This window comes from Perognathus longimembris, chromosome 12, assembly GCF_023159225.1.
Source record: "Perognathus longimembris pacificus isolate PPM17 chromosome 12, ASM2315922v1, whole genome shotgun sequence".
NCBI classification, from domain to species: domain Eukaryota; kingdom Metazoa; phylum Chordata; class Mammalia; order Rodentia; family Heteromyidae; genus Perognathus; species Perognathus longimembris.
In genome coordinates, this window is record NC_063172.1 from 38,148,118 (window position 1) to 38,166,397 (window position 18,280).

The 18,280-nt window shown below is 35.1% G+C and overlaps 1 non-coding gene across 1 annotated transcript; it reads left to right on the forward strand.

Annotated features, from left to right (window-relative positions):
* Positions 1-7,907: 7,907 nt before the first annotated feature.
* On the forward strand, positions 7,908-8,011 carry LOC125361114. The gene has a single exon (XR_007212900.1). It is a non-coding gene; the product is annotated as a U6 spliceosomal RNA (small nuclear RNA).
* Positions 8,012-18,280: the final 10,269 nt, after the last annotated feature.

Here is an 18,280-nt window from a genome sequence, read left to right on the forward strand (position 1 = left end):
AAAAATCACCTCTATTCATTTGGTTGATAGTTATATTTGTTAGATGATCTTGCTCTCTGTTTTCTAACTCCTGAATTTTTTTTTGTTTGTTTTATCAGATTGTGCATGGATTTTCTTTTCCACCCCTCCCCCCGACCCTCTCTTTTTTTGTTTTTTTTTTTTGGTCTGCATAATAGTGACATTTATTTTAATTATTTATTTTTTTTCTTTATTGTCAAAGTGAAGTACAGAGGGGCTACAGTTTCATATGTAAGGCAGTGAGTACATTTCTTATCCAACTTGTTATCTCCTCCCTCATTGTTCCCCCTCCTTTCCCCTCCCCCTTCCCTTCTCCCCGCATGAATTGTAGAATTGGTTTATACCAAATGGTTTTTGTAAGTATTGCTTTTGGAATGTTTTTTCTTTTTATCCTTTGTCTCTCAATTCTGCTATTCCCTTTCCCTTCCTGCTATTACTGTAACTGATCTTACTACCCCTGATACTGTATATACGTGTATTGGAAATCCTGAATTCTTATTCTTCAAATACAATAAAAGCCAGGCTTTATGTTGTTGTTGTGTCACTAATGGACAATGAAGAATTGTCCTGAGCTAGATGGTAGATACTATTTGTTATTCTCCTTTTAAAAAAAATTGGATTGGGTATTTTTTGTTTGTTTGTTGCAGAATAATGCTCTGTGTGTTTTAAAACCAGGAGAAGACTAATTCTAGAGTTTAAATGGTTACAAAATATCTCTACCCACCACGAACATAGCAACTGCCAATTTTTAGATGTGTTTTACAGCTTGTTTGTTGAAATTGTAAGTATTAATTTAAGAGGTACATTTACATTTTATTGTGGAGAAAATTAAGTGATGGTTCTTCAAACACTATCAATGTGTAAATGATGTAATGGAACCAAACTCCCAATGGCCTTTGAAAGGCTAAATTGGAAAATGCATTCTCAATGCATTTTTAATTAAAGCAATTGAATATAAGCAGTTGAGACAAACAAGGAATTGGAAGCCCTAAAATTTAATTTATCACTTTGATAGGGCAGATTATGGAAATTGTATTTTAAATATAGGTCTCTGTTGGCATTTGCTATAAGAACTCCATCAGATACTGTGCTGCAAGGCATACTCCTGGTCTTTCAGTTAATTGTCTGCTTGCTTAGCTGATTAAATAAAGATTAGCATTTATTATCTTCCCAGCATTTTACAAGCTTTCATAAATGAAGCTAAATAGCCCTCCTATGCGTGGACAATCCTCCAGCTTTACTCTTATTTACAGAGAGAGAAACAAGGAATCAAGTGTCCCATTGACAAAAGTAGAAAGTCATACATCTTAGCTTCCAGCTAGGTCAGCAAACCATTTCTAATATATTCAATCTCTTGTTCAAAAAATTTTCAAGTCACTTATCAGTTTTATGAAGAAATGAACCTGGCAGGATGTTGGTCTTTTCAACAAGAAGAAAAGGAAAGAAGAGGCTATTCAGTTAACTTTACTTAGAGCTGATGTAGCCAGTTGCCATAAATACTTCTTAAAGCAACACCAAGATATGATTTTACAATTCTGGAGAGTGGAAGCCTCCAGAAATAAAGTTACCCACAGGCCTTATTTGTCTGGAAGGCCCTAAGGCAGAACTCAATTATTATGGCTTAAATGTGTCTACTTCCAAGTTTCTTAAGCTGCCAGGATGAGAGCGGTGGGAGGTGGTGTTGAAGATTACCTTAGGGGATGATCAGCCATGAGGACCCTTCCCTGATGAATGAGATTTAGGCTCTTGTCAAAGAAGTTCCATCTGGTTTTGCTCTTTCCACACTTGTGCCACGTGAGAACACCCTATTAAGTCCTCTCTCACCATTTTGTCTTCTGCCATGGAATAGTTCAGCCAAAAAAGAACTTCATCAGATGCTGTTCCCTTATCTTTGGCTCCCAAGAACTTCAAGAAAGTACATTGTTAATTCATTATCATTACTTGGTCTCTGGCATTCCATTACACCAACACAAACATATCAAACAACTGTGACCTAGCTTTTGCTGGCTACTAAAGGTCATCTGCATTCTTCAGCTCATGGCCTCCTCTACACCCTCAAACTAACAGCCCAATAAGATCATCTTCTCTTTCACCAAATTTAAAATGACTACTTCATTTTTATAAAGATCTTATTGTTTATCTGGTCTGCTGAAGCAATCCATGGTAATCTTTCCCTATCTCAAGACCCTTAATTATAACTGCAATTTTCTTTTTTCCTATAAAAATAAATTAATCATAGATTATGGGATGGGATGTGAATATCTTCAGCTGACCTCTATCCAACTGACTACATTTCTCAAAACTTACATGGGGAAGAAGGTAACTCATACTCTCTCTTTCTTTCCTTTGCAGTCTCTCGATGTAACTACCAAGGTAAAACAAAGCAAAAAATACACAACTGACCAAACAAACACAAATAAAGAAGGAAACTCTCAATTGAAATGGAGAGCTAAGGGAACAGCATAATGCCGCCTAGTACATCAGAATTTTGCGGTAGAAAGAGACAGCTTCTGATGGTCTCTGTAAGGGGGTTAAATTTCTAGTTGATGAATAAGCAGCCAAGAAAAACAAGTGAAACAAAACAAAACAAGACATCTTCATTCTTAAAATTGCCTAAACCTGAGTTTTCCAAGAATTTATATTAAATTACTTTCTGAACCATCTTCTCTACTGGCTTATGAAACAGTGGACTCCTGACCCCTAACATGAACCATAGTAAAATGTCGCCATTGTGGATGAAGAAAACATGGGCTTTAACTTAACCTTCTCAATCTCCCTGATGCTGCTAGTTCTAACCAGGCCTGGACATTTACCTCTATGTAGACTATAGGCTGATTATGTGATTCCCTGAGTTTCAGTTGTTCTTTCTGTTAAAAGGACACAATAATTCTTACTTCATGCATAGTAAGATGATCCATGAAGACAACCCGGCATATAGTAAATACAGGAAAAATCAAAATGAGAATGACAGAAACAGTGACATTTATTAAGATGTACAGAACTCACTATCTGACTTGTTCAATTGAAATCTTTTTGTACAACTGCTTAAAAAATATATGCTAAAAATAAAAAGTAAGAGAATCCAACATTCCTGAAGTCTGTGCAGCTCAAGAACCTTCTCCAATCTCACTATACACAAACACATTTCACTGCTTATCTTGACAATGTGAGGAGTATATAATCATAAAGCTGAGGTAGATTAGGTTAGGAAATATCTTAAACAATGAACACATATTGAGCTCTTCCCAGCATGGTTCTAAGGCAGGTATCAAAATTCACATAAGGTTCAGAGAAGATAAGTCATAATGACTCATCATAGAAAATACTATCATTTGATTGTGGAAGTGTAAGAAATTGGTAAGAGGAATGGAGAGCAGACAAACATTGCCTCCCTCATCACTGAGATGTTGGTACAAAAGGTAGGGAAAATAAGTTACGTTTCTTCACAAATGAGGCCAATGGCCAAATAAGTGGTCCTGACAAAGAGCTTTCATGCTCAGTTTTTAAAGCCTTGAGTATAGACCAAAACATGATAAACTACATGCTAAATCCCAAGCCATCAGTATCAGCACATAATCTTTGTTATATAGCCAAAATGTATGTTCTGGCTGATTGCCCATACTAAATACTAATGTTTTGTTTAACTAATTACAACGTTTCCTTGCAAAGAATAGTCTGGGTGTTAGCCTAGTTTCTCTCTAAGTGACAGGCCCTATTTTAAATTGCTTTATTCAGTAGTCTGCCACACTATGAAAAGTATACAGACCTTGGGCTCTCAGTTAGTGAAGTCTTTTGTTCTTCATTTCCGATGTAATCTCCACCCAGTTCTTCCTGATCCTATTCCATTAAAAAGTAGTCTACTACCTTAAGTTGGCCATACCACCTACAAGTCCTCACTCAACACTGTGAAGATTCAAGAGAAAAGTAGTGTACAATGGGTATGTGCTGGATGCTTTCTTTCTAAAGAACTTGTAGTGTGTTCCATGTTAATTCAGTTTGGAGACATTGGAGCTGCCCAGCTGGACTTTATATTCTACCAGTGCAGGCTAGAAGGTGCTTTGTAGGCTTCTATTACTTTTAGTAAAATTCCACTGCAACAGAACAACTCAGGTGTCCTCTAGAGTTGTTTATAATAGGATGTTATCTTTATGAGAAAGAAAGCAACACTATTTCCAGCTGCTCTTGCTTTGGAGGTTAAGCTCTAAAAAATCACTTTCTATCAGCAGACTGTATAAAGTGCAGCTTGACAGCTGGCCTCATCTACTTAAATGCTATTTCATGTTATTTAGTTTAAATTTTCTTTTATAATGCTAGACACAGATAAGAGACCCAGGTGCTGAATAGCATATTTTTAGTTCTGGTGAACCAGAGTTGGTGAGAGTAATAAGGAAGAACAGCTAGCAAACTTATTTGAATTAAATCCAAAGCATACAGTCTATGCTTTCATGAATTGTACCAATAGTGTGAATGCAAATAAGAAAAATTGATTCTGTCAGCAGAACTATACAGTATAGAAAATAAAATAACTCTGATGGAAAAAACACAATGAAATGAAAATGCCATATTTGTACGGTTTGTCTATTTCTTTCACTATGGCTTTCAAAATGTAAATGGAAGAAATAAAACATGCCATACTGAGCAGCATTATTAAATTTCAGAGACATAAATTGAGAGGGTTCTTTTGGTAAGATTTATAGAATTTTCAGTCTCTTCTCCATGGGACCAGATATCACTTATGGTGAAATACAAGTTCAACTCTTGGAGAACCCATTTGTGAACCAGAGCATGATTTCAATGCTATTGCAATATTAAGTTGCTTACTTGCTACTAACACAGATTGTCCCACAAAAGTTGTACCATTAAGTGCACTGTTACTAAAGAAGGGAAATGCTGGTGCAGATGCACTGGAATTGTCAAGTGCAGAGTTCTAGATTATTATTCTATTAGCTGGGAAGGCCTCTGGCTATAAGGAAGTCAGGTTGTGGGCAGCATCACTCGACGCTAGGCACCTATTCAGCTGGTCCATGGGTTATTACATTGATCAGACAGTATTTTTTAAAAAACTATTTTTTTTTACTTTTGTCCATGATATATTTAAGTTTTAACATCATTGGTTTCCTTACCACTTTGAAAAAAATATGGAAGTTGTTAAAATCGGTTTTCCTAATGAACACATCCTGGAATAGGGAGGTAACTAGAAACTATCATGTTTGGAAGTTCCCAGCTAACCTCTGTGAGGTTATTATTTCTTTTTTTTTTTTTTTTTTTTTTGGCCAGTCCTGGGCCTTGGACTCAGGGCCTGAGCACTGTCCCTGGCTTCTTCCCGCTCAAGGCTAGCACTCTGCCACTTGAGCCACAGCGCCGCTTCTGGCCATTTTCTGTATATGTGGTGCTGGGGAATCGAACCTAGGGCCTCGTGTATCCGAGGCAGGCACTCTTGCCACTAGGCTATATCCCCAGCCCCAGGTTATTATTTCTTGACAGCAGTAATTTTCCATGAGTATAACCTAGACTGAAGTGTGACAATGCAGGTGCCAGAAGCTCATGCCTATAAACCTGGATACTCAGGAGTCTGAGACCTGAAAGACACTGGTTTGTAGATACTCTGGGCAGAAAAGTCTGGACGACTCTATCTCTAAACTAACTGAGAAAAAATAGACTTGAAGTATAACTCAAGTGGTAGAGATCCAGTAGTGAACAAGCAAGCCAAGTGAGAGTATAAAGTCCAGAGTTTAAATCCCAGAGGGTCAGGAAAAAGTGATGTGTATGTGCCTTGTTATTCCTTTCTTTTAATCTAAAACTGAACAAAAGCACTGGGATGTAATAGATAATGAAGGAAATTATCCAGAAAAAATCCAAACATGTACCAGAAAATTAAATACTTCGATAAATAACATATAATAAGATAATCCTTATAGCTGTTTATATTAAATAGTCCTGTGGTATCTATTATGTGCAAAACTCAATAAAAGGCTATGGAAACCAAGTAAAGCATGTGATACTAAGGATATTCATAGACTAACAAAAGTGAGAAACAAGGAAGATAGGGTCATGTAAAGAATAAATGACCCAACTATAGTTGATAAATAGAATAGTCAACTTTTTTTTTTTTTTTTTTTTTTTTTTGCCAGTCCTAGGGCACTCAGGGCCTAAGCATTATCCCTGGCTTCTTTTTGCTCAAGGCTGGGACTCTACCATTTGAGCCTCAGTACTACTTTCAGTTTCTTCGGTATATGTGGTGCTGAGAAATTGAACCCAGGGCTTCATGCATGCTCAGCAAACACTCTACCATTAAGCCATATTCCCAGCCTAATAGTCAACATTTTATAGGATTCTTTGTATGCTGGTCACTATGTTATATACCTTGCATTCTTTTTTTCCCCTTTCTTTTTTTATGCCTTGATGAGATTGTTACTAAATTGTTCTCTGTTTATGTATGAAGGAATTGAGATCCAGAAAGCTTAAGAGACTTGTTCAATATTACACAGCTGAAAGTGATTTATTAAGTGATTCTTCTATTCCTTAACTCATTCAAACTGGCAATTATTTACAATTATTATGTGCTGAGCACTTTTCTGTGTATTGAGAAATAGAGCAATGGACAGAATATTAAAAATCTTTGCACTCTGGTTTATACTTTAATGAGAATTGGTTCAGGGATAAAGAAAACATAACAGAAGTATTACATAGTTGTGCTGGTAGCTTAGTGTGGCTTTGTTGTGATCATTTGGGTAAATACCCAGAGTGGGATTGCTGGGTCAAAGAGAAGCTTTATGTTTATTCCTTTGAGGAAACTCAACACAGCTTTCCAGTGTGGTTGAACCACTTTACATTCCTCAACAGTGTAATAACATTTCCTTTTGGCTACATTCCCACCAGTATCTGTTATTATTTTTATTTTTTACAATAGCCATTCTAACTGGGGTGATGTGAAATCTCAATAAAGTTTTGATTTGCATTTCTTTTATGGCCAGAGATGTTGAACATTTCTTTGTGTGTCTACTGGCCATTCTTATTTTCGCTTCAAAGAAGTCCCTTTTTAATTCCTTAGTCCATTTATTAATAGGAAGTTTGTTTCTATGACCTCCTTTGTAATAATTAGTATACACTTAACATAGTCCTAGTAGAGCATCATAATAGCCCAATAGCTATGCACATATGACCATATAAAACAATGCTAATCAAAGTAAACTCCACAATATTGAAATGAGTTGTTGTTTTTTAGTCTACTGTTTTCAGTTATTTCTTTTTTTTCCCCATCCTCCTCTAGTTTATTCCTTGTGGTCACTGTTTTTTATTTTGGTATCCTTTGTCTTGTATATAAGTTTATATGATTTGCGAAAGGGTAGGGTATCACAGAAACAGTGGGGCAAAGGGTAAACCAATGCAACACTAACACTCTCTAGACACAATGTTGGAAATGGATATTACAACTTGGGAGGAGGCGAGTCAAGGGGAGGAAAGGATAAGAAAATGAGGGAGGGAATAGCACTGTTTGAAAAGAAGTATACTCATTACCTTAGGTAACTGCAACCCCTCTGTACATCACCTTTATAATAAAAAAGTAAAAATAAATACATAGTAGGAAGCAAAAACTATTGCAAATATTTAAACAGGCTAGAGTGACAATGGCTTAAAATGGTTAGGAGTAAAGTGGATTATTTTGTCTTTTCTTATTTTTATTTCTTGAGGCATAGTATTGATATGTAGCCCATGCTATAGGGCACCCTTGAAATTGTCATCTTCCTGCTTCAGCATCCTTACTGTTATTACAGGTTTGTGCCAACATCTGCAGTTTGGCAGACTATTTTTTATAGGGTATTTTGGATAACCTGCCTCAAGAGGTAGTATTTACACTGCTTTCAGTTTATTTAAAAATTATGTAATTTGTGCTCAACGAGGTAGCACATTTTCCAAATCTGGAATAAAACAGAGATTAGTATGAACCAGGCACAAGGATGGTATGCAAATTTATAAAGTGTTTCAAATTAAAGAGAATACAATAATCTTGTAACATTTTTTTCTTCTGAAAATAATGTGTTAACTGTAGAATATTTAGAGAAGTATGAGCACTTAAAATGGGTGAAAGTGAAAATATCTAATCCAGGAAGTAATAGGAAAAATACAAATTGTCCATTATCTACCCCCTACCAGTAACTGCTCTCATTATTGCAATGTTGGTCACATGAAATATTTAAAACAGTGAAATTATACTACTTTATAGCTCTGTCTGGTTTTTTTAGAACTTTGAGTGATAAATATATTTCAGTATTACTATTTGTATAACCTGATTTGAATGTTTAACTATGTAAGTGAACCATAGTTCCTCTAACTTTAATGTGAGATCTGTTCTTTCTGTTGCATGTATTTCTTACTTTGTAGATTTCACCACTGGGAATATTAGCTTGATAATTATACTCATATATAACTTTCCGGCTTCATAAATATTTATCTAGGATAAATTCATAGCTGATGAATTTGGGATATATATATTCATGGCATGTATACATTTGGTAATAATATATTATATAAAATATAACACATAATATATAGAGATAAATTTGCTTTTTTAAAAAATTATTTATTTGTTGTCAAAGTGACATACAGAGGGGTTACAGTTTCATACATAGGCAGTGAGTACATTTCTTATCTAGCTTGATACTGCTTCCCTCATTTTTCTCCCCCTTCCTCCTTTCCCATTCCCCTCTTGCCATGAGTTGTACAGTTGGTTCACGCCATCTCGTTTTGTAAGTATTGCTGTTGCATTGGTTCCTCCTTTATCCTTTGTCTCTCCATTTTGATATTCCCCTTCCCGTCCCTAGTTCCAATAAACAATATACAATATATATATACAATACCCAGGGTACCAGTATCAGTCTCAGTGATATCAGGGGTGAAACCATGGGAAAGAAATACAAAAGAAAAAGTCAGAATTTCACATGATATGTTGAAAATAACAACAACAATTATAAACCACTTGTTTCCATAATGCATATTTGCTTTCTGTAAGGCTCATATCAACAAATTCTTCCATCACCCTTTTATAACATCTAATTCACTGTGCTCTACTTACCATATTGTTATGGAATATACACCAAATAATTTTGTGAGTAAAAAGTATCACTCTTGTTATTATTTATATTTATGAAATTTATCCTTTACTGAAAAATACCTTCCAAATTCAGACCCCCCCCTAAAATAATCCATATGTTTGGTTATTGATTGTATGAAAAGAAACTTTTTTGGAATAGCTGTTTTCTAATCTTTGCTATAAGAAGTTCGATGGCTGAATTCACTTCAGTCTTCAATCTATCTATTCATTATTTTGTTTATTTAGTTAAAAAATGTTTATGTAGTGCTTGATGTATGACAGGAAGCATTATAACCTTCAAGGACAAATATTAGCCAATCTAAGTCCCTGCTCTCATAGAGTTTTATGTTCTTGGGGAGTGGGAGAGGGTAAGCTGTAAAAATCTCAACATGTAAATGCAGTTTTTCACATTGAAATAACAGCCTTGGAAAACATTAGCAGTAAGTCAGAAGGTAACTTTCATGATTTTTAAAAATATTTTGTTGACTTACCTCTAGAGAACTAGAGTGGTGACTGAAATGTGGTGGGTACATAGTGGTTATATGGTGAATAACAAAACATCTAAATAAAATAAAGCAGGGTAAGAGGACAGAACATATAAGATGATGGTGGTGTGCCATTCATAAGAGAGACATGATGAGTTACCCTTGGTAAAAACTGGAAAGAAACAGATCTGAGTTTCTGTAGCCAGCCAGGAAAATAAGGATGGAAGATTCATAATGACAGGGGCATTCAGTTTGAGTGAGGTGAAAACCCATCGAAGCTTTCTAAATATGTAAGAGGGACAGGATCCAACCTGCATATTAAGAGGCCCACTCCATCCAGTTTGAGAGGATACCAAAAACGAGGAGTCGCTAAATGAACTTGTTGCAACAATCCATGCAGGACTGGTGGCTTGGAAGAGAGCCCTGGCAGTGCAAGCAGCAAAAAGTGTTCAAGTTCTGGATGTAGTTGCAGGATGGAGCCCACAGAATTTATTGGTTTATGGAGTGTGGTGTGAGAAAAATGAGTCAAGGATGAAACTCCTAGCCTGAGCTACTAGAAAGATGTTGTTTTTGACTGGAAAAACTATGGGGGGAAATTAAAGAAGTTTGAAAGATTACTTTCATATATTCACACTTTATTATTAACAATTTATGATGAAAATACTTTAAACAAGCCACCTGAAAATTTTCCACTATTGTAATTAAGATGAAAATTACTGAAGGAAAATCAAAACAAATATATTTTTTAAATATTTAATGCTATACATACCATATATGTGATATGTTTTCTTAAAATTCAATACAAAGTAGCATTGTCTTTGAGGTCCTCAATTTTTTAAAATCATATGAAGGGAGAAGGGAGTCTTCCCTTCACATGAGAAAACTGAGTTGATTTTTCATCTTAGAAGACCCCAAAGTTAAAGATATGCATGTGTCTCAGTCTGTCTGTGTTGCTATTGCATAACTACCATAGGCTAGGTAGTATAAAACAATGGAAAATTTCACAGCTTTGGACTGAGAAGTCCAAGATCATGACATGTTAAATAGGCAGTGGAAACTTACTTTGTGGCTCACAGATGCAACCTTCTCACTGTGTCTTCTTATGACATAAGGACAAGGGAACTTTCAGGGGTCCCATTTATGAGGAACTAATATTATTCACACAAGTCACAAACAGACCATTGCACCATGAATGTCTGATACACATGTCAGTACCCTGGGGATGGTCAATTTGCACTGCTATCACCTAGCAAGAATGCCCTTCATGAATCTAGGTATGATTTTTTCCAAGTTATTGTTGTTAATTTTACTTGATCTATTATCCACTGGCTGGTAAGCAAAAGAAATGATTGGTTATGCAGGGCTTTTTTTGGTGTTAAAATCAATCATTCTAATTCTTATTATAAATTAGTACAATAAATTAAAATGGATTCATGTGAATATCTCTAGCCATCCTAATAATCTCACTTTACATTTTATTTATTTATTTATTTTTTGGCCAGTCCTGGGCCTTGGACTCAGGGCCTGAGCACTGTCCCTGGCTTCTTCCCGTTCAAGGTTAGCACTCTGCCACTTGAGCCACAGCGCCGCTTCTGGCCGTTTTCTGCATATGTAGTGCTGGGGAATCGAACCTAGGGCCTCGTGTATCCGAGGCAGGCACTCTTGTCACTAGGCTATATCCCCAGCCCCACTTTACATTTTATTGATAAACTTAATCATAAACCAATAATTTAAGGGTTATTCTGTAAAATATCCAAAACAACCTCCAAAGCTTTCTTGTAAAGGAATAGATCTGGTGTTAATTGCCCCAAGATGAGTGCGAGATCTTAGCGACTGTAGGTAACTGTGTTATAGTTTTTATAACCTCCTCTGATTTCCTGATGAACCAAGAGCTTTTCTTTAAAGGAACAGAAACAAAAGACACAACAAATGGGTTGGAAATCATGTTTGGAAAATTCTTTGTAAGAACAGAGCTGGGGTTGGAATAGGGACTGAAGTAGAGAAACATAGTGTTCTCCAATGCTGGGGTGCTAGACAAGATTAAGGAATAAAGCATTTTAAAATGGTATTAGTATATGGATGTATTGGTTCACTTCCTTCTCTTTCTCTATCTGTCTCTGTGTGTCTCTCTGTGTCACTATTTCTCTCTAAAGAACAGCAAATTATACTTGCAACAAATTACTATTAATAACTGAATCATTGAAACATTCTCATTTTTTAAAAAAGTTAGTTTCATTGTGAGTAAAATTGACCCACAGTTCTAATGCTCAGAAAGTCATCCTTCTTTGTGACTTGCAATCAAGACTTTCCCCCGTGACGCTTATTTCTATGAATACAGAATCCCTCAGGGCCCTAAACTCAGGAAGCTTTCCACATGCATCATAAATTTTCTAGTGACATATTTAACCCAACTTCCTCGGTTGGGGCTGGTGTGTTAACAAACAACTCCTCTGACTTCCTAGAACACACACCTTTATTGAGTTTCCAAATGACCGTTTTTGGGCTATTGGAACACTACACAAAGCTCCCCTTTGACCGTGGGCTTATTGAAGGCCACTTTGATTCTTCCATCAACACTGGAGACTGCCAGAATATTTTCATTTTTTTTCCTGTGCCTGTTGGCAGTAGGAAAGAGGATCTAATGAATCAATTGTCAGCAAATGTGGCTTTCTTGGATTGCAGAAAACCCAATGACACATCAGTTGCACTTTTAGTTTATAGAACTGAATGTGTCACTGTTCTTCCTCTCCTGAAACTTTGCCAATTAGGAAGCAGATTCTCCCATCCAGTATTTCAAAGCCTTATTCAGGAATTGACATTCATGTTACAGATTCAGCAATGGGCCCTTAAAAAAAAGCCTTACAGCTAAATGATTCTAATTTCCATCAGGGATGACACCCTATAGACAGATGCCTGAGAAGCTAAATAAGTACACTAGGTCCTAATTGCTTTGGAATCTTTCAATTCAGATACAGGGAACACTTTGATCCTGTTGCTTAACTCTCTCCCTCTGTTTTTTTTCCTCTCTCTCTCTTTCTTTCTATGAGAAGGTAAACATTAGGCTTTAATGGGCTGTACTAATAATAACTGCTCAAAGTAGTTAAACAAAACTCCAGTTCTTTCCAAGGCTGGCAATGAAAAGGAAAGTTTTTAAAGGAAGAACTGTAAGTATCTGAAAAGAGTGCTGAATTTAGTGGGGAGAACACTGGAGGAGATATAATGAAGTTGAAGGTAGGTCAGAAAACTCCAGTGAAATTTGTGCTTTAATACTAAATCAAAAGTAAAATCTAAAGTAGATTGAAGGACTAGTCTTTCATCTCTTTCCATTTTCTGAACTCTATCAATGCATAGTCCTCACAAGTTCAGAATACTTCTTGAAAGTCTTATTTTATGAATATGGTTGATATATTTTGATTCAAGAGATTAATTTTAAAATACACTTTTTTCATTTTTTCTTTATTTTCAAAGTGAATTACAGAGGGGTTACAGTTTCATATGCAAGGAAGTGAGTACATTTATTGTTCAACTTGTTGCCTCCTCCCTCCTCCACCCCCACTTCTCCCTTCCCTTCCCCCCCCCCATGAGTTGTACAGTTAGATTATACCAAATGGTTTTATAAGTATTGCTTTTGGAGTAGTTTGTCTTGATTTGGTATTCCCTTTCCCTTCCCTAGTTCTAATACATGTATATACAGTATTCAGGGTACTAAGATCAGATACAGTGATAGCGGGGGTTAAACCAAAGCTAGGCACACTGAAGCTCAGAGCCATTAGGAAAATAGCACAGATAGGTTAGCAAGTAACAGAGTTTTCAATGTCAGACAAATATGAGTTTAGTATTAGAGTTTCTAGTGACTTAGAAAATTTTGTCAAGCTAAAAAAATTGTCGTTTCATTTCCCTTTCTACAAAGTGGAAACAATAATAGTACCTGTCATATAAAGTTGTGAAAATTAACTAAGAATATCATATAAGGTACTTAGTTATACAAGAGGAAAAAAGGGTATGGTTTCACATGGCATGTTGAAAATAATTACAACAGTGATATAACACTTGTTTCCATAATGTGGAGTTCATTTCACTTAGCATCATCTTATGTGTTCATAAGGGCGTAGACATTGGGCTATTGTCACCTTCTACTATGACTAGCCTGAACATGTACTAATTATTCCCACTGAGGGAAACCATACAGTCATTGATTTTTTTTTTTTTTACAATTCTATTCAGCTGCTTACTTCAAAATATGAATTTAAAGAACAGGTTTGTGAAGGAGATTTTGGTAGTGGGAAACAGAACAGAGTATGTGGCTGGTTGGGTAGTATGATTCACATTCATGTGTAAGTTCAAGGTAGGGATGAGGGAAATTTTGATTGGCAAAGGCAGAGGAAACATTGAACAAATACTCAGTGATTTCTATTCTTTACTGATATATTTGATCTGACATGCAAATGGAGTCTACTCATGTTATAAAGCATTGAGACATTTGGTAAATGTATGAACACATTTACAAAATGAAAATAAAAACCACAGAATTCCTCATGTTAAACGAATTATATGTTTCACAGTCAATGTTTGTTTACCAAGTGCTTCCCATTCCTACTCTTCATTTTGGAGCAGAAGCAGTAGGATGGGTTAAGTCTGAGCTGAAATGACTTTCACATGAACAGCACTTGACAGCTTTCGCCTATATATTTCATGGTGTTCTGTGAAATGACTTGTACAACACCACGCTAAATTATGCTGAAAACAGAAGTCATCTGCTGCGCACACGGGTGTGATTAGTTCACTCTGCAATCATGCCTTTTTCCTAGCTCCTGATAATTATCTAAAAGAAGATCCCAGAAGAGAAGTCAAGTGCATCTATTTCTGGGATCTCACCAGAAATAGTACAATTTTGAAGTCTAATCATTTCCTACAACAAAGATTTTAGGCTCTTCAACTTCTCAGCTTTTGTCAGTTAAAGAATTTCTACTAAGAATTCCAAATTGCAGCTTTTCAGAGACACAAATGATATAAATTCATATTGCCAAAACCTTCATTCTTGTTTGGTTCAAGAGACTCTAATTTCATTAGCTTTTAATTGGCCCAATGTAAGATCATATTCAGTAGTTTTCCTTTCTAAATATTTCACATGGTCTCATTTTTGAAACAATGCGTTCTATTAAATGCCTTATATAGTAGAAAGAAATATAAACAAATTTTGAATCAATATATTGTCAATATATAGATCTCATCACTATTCTACACTATCATCAAATAAACATAAGCCTCAGTAATATACTCTGCTACTAACAAAATCAATAACAGAATCAGTGGGCTGGAATTTTAGTCACTATGAATTTGGTCCCATTACTTCTAGGCACTTTAATATATTTCCTCCTTTCAGTATCACAAACAAACTTTCATGTTATACACTATAACAGCTAGGCACACTGAAGCTCAGAGCCATTAGGACAATAGCACGTAACAGAGTTTTCAATGTCAGACCAATATGAGTTTAGTATTAGAGTTTCTAGTGACTTAGAAAAACTTTTTCAAGCTAAAAAAACAATCAAGTTTCATTTCCCTTTCTACAAAGTGGGAACAATAATAATACCTGTCATATGTGAAAATTAACTAAGAATATTATATAAGGTACTTAGTTATAGTGCTTGACACATGATAACTATCCAAGATATGTTAACTGCATTCTGTGAAGAATTTATTTAGGGATATTGGTGAGACAGTGACAGAGCTAACTCAATGTTAGTTTTCGCTAAGTTCAGAATCTGTGACCTTAGTTATTATGTTCTGCTACCTTCTAACCATATGTAAAACAATGTGTACAGATGGACCACAAATTTTCTAGTTTTGAAATATTGCCATTTATCGTTATGAAGATGTGTCTTATTTCTTCATTTGAATTAACTCAGGGTAGTTCATCTGTATTTGTATAAATTTGAAATAAAGTTTTGAATGTAAACTTTTTGCTTGAATTAAAAATAACCAGAATGAAACATCCTTGTGAATAACAGCACATAAAACTCAAACATTTTTCTTCATAAATTCATTTTTCTTACTTCTCACATTGGACATAAGGCACAAACAGTTGGCAGATCAATATTTTATTTGTCAAGAAAATTGGATGCATCAAACAAAGGATTGGTCATCAGGTTGAAAAGTCACTAAAAGAATTCAAATACCTCAATTACTCTAGTTTACATGAAGTTGTTATAATTTCAAGTAATTCCTTTCCAGCATGTAATTTTATGGGGGAAGAACATAGATGAAAGGAGGACTAAGTAAAGATAGTGATTTTATGTGGTTGTGGCCCTAAATATATGCTTTGCATAAAGAAGTTGGCTCAGGAGAGAATATGTCATGTAAGGATACATTTTATTTCTGGAAACAGAAGATTCTAAAGCACTGTTTGTATCTTTGGAAAAATGAAAATTTCTTCCAATGGAGTAAGTAGTTCTCATTCACATATATTCATGACAAACTCTGTTTTCGCATTCATGTCCCTTGTGAGATGTTTATCAAGGTACATCTTGAAAGGGAGGAAGTTTAGTGAAATACTTACTATAAAATTACCTACTATTTATAAATATAAACCTAAATTTCTTTTAGTTTCTATGAAATGCTTCAACATAAAACTTTAAAGGTCACATATTAATTTAATAAAAGGGAAGGAAAATAAAGTCCACAGTCCAAAGATTGATACTATCCATAGAAAAAAAATCAAGCTATTCTGTGTCTTAAAACACAGTACATGTTTGAGAAAGAAATCCAAGTAGTGGGATATACCAAAATATGTTGAAGAGGGAACTTTTACCCAAAGAAAGGACAGGCAAAGAGTTTGATATCACAAAGCTTATCAAAATAAAAAATGATTTGAAATATTTCAAAATACAATAAAATGAAATTACCTTTCTTGCTTCCATTGCTACCTCACATCCACCCCATTATGTCACCTGTACAAGGATAAAGAAGGATCAGAATTTCCTCAACTGTAGCCAGGTCCAGCACAAGCGCTTCACCTACAATCTTGCCCACAAAATTAATAGAAATTATTTGCTCTGATTCTAGGTTATATTAAATAAATTCAAGAGGAAATTATAGAGGCTGAATGCCCAAAAGGTAAATCTCAGGAATGTATTTTCTAAAATGTAAAAGAACAAACTTTGGGGCCTCACACCCACACTCAAACATAATAGTATACCATTTAAGCCACACCTCAAGTGCAGGGTTTTGTGTGGTTTTTTTTTGCTATTTAATTGGAGGTTGAAACATGCAGATGTTGTTTTGCTTCCAGGATAGCTTTGAGCCATGATTCACAGATCTCAACCTCATGAGTAGCTAGGATTACAAGCATGAACCACTGATACTCAGCTAAGAATAGGTTTTGTTGTGATTTGTCATTAGCTCTGAAATTAACTTTTAAACGTATTTCCTTCTATTTGAGATTTTTTTCTTCTCTTCTTTCACAGCTTTTAGGATTTTTTTTCCATTTCTTTATTGTCAAGGTGATGTACAGAGGGGTTACAGTTTCATATGTAAGGTAATGAGTACATTGATTATCCAACTTGTTACCTCCTCCCTCATTTTTCCCCACCTCCCCCCTCCCCATTTCCCTCCCCCCCATGAGTTGTACAGTTGGTTTACACCATAGAGTTTTGAAAGTATTGCTGTTGAATTGGTTTGTCTTTTTACACTTTGTCTCTCGATTTTGGTATTCCCTTTCCCTTCCCTAGTTCCAATTACAGGTATATACAATATCCAGGATACTAAAATCAGTTACAGTGATATCAAGGGTAAAACCATGGGAAAGAAATACAAAAGAAAAAGGGCATAATTTCATATGGCATGTTGAAAATAACAACAATGATATATTACTTGTTTCCATTGAAAGGTCTTTCTAAATCTAAAAATTGCCATTTCTTTAATATTTCTCTGAGAAAACAGAATGTCATAACTATGTATCTTCTCTCTTTCTGCTCCATTATTGATCATCAGATTACTTGTAAATATTTTGATGTATTTTAGAATATTGCCAGCCATTTTCCTTCATATAGAATAAAGAACACAATGGAAATAAAAAACAAACAACCCCCCCCCAAATGTAATCATTACCTCATTTGATTAACTGTACTCAACTGTAAATCCCACTCATCACCTTTTCTATAGAGATAAATAAAATAAATGTATTCTGAATTTTTTTTAATATATAAATAAGTCAGAATGGGTAGACAGAGTGAATGCATGAAGTACAGTTGGGTTCAACAATAAGAAAAAATGTAGTGGAAATAATCGGGATAGATTCACTGTGTCCTGAAGAAGGAAGTAGCCATGGAAACTGCAGACAGTGATGATTATCTGATGTAGATTTTATTAAGAACATGTCAATGTTTGCCATTCTCTCATCTCTTTAACTGATAAGTAAATATCATCTCCATGATATCATCTCCATGAATTAAAAAAAAAAAAACTATTTCCTTGAATTCTAAAATATATTAGACTTTCAGGGATGAGAAATACTTAGAATATCCGAACTGAGGGCTGCATAAGGCCCATAAAATCATTTAGTATATACAAGATACATGCTTCTCAAATGCTTCATATACCTCTATTAGTTTTTTGAATGGCCTGAGAATTATGTTACAAATATCCAATTGGCCTTGGCAGATAAAAGTTTTGTGAAGGTCGGTAA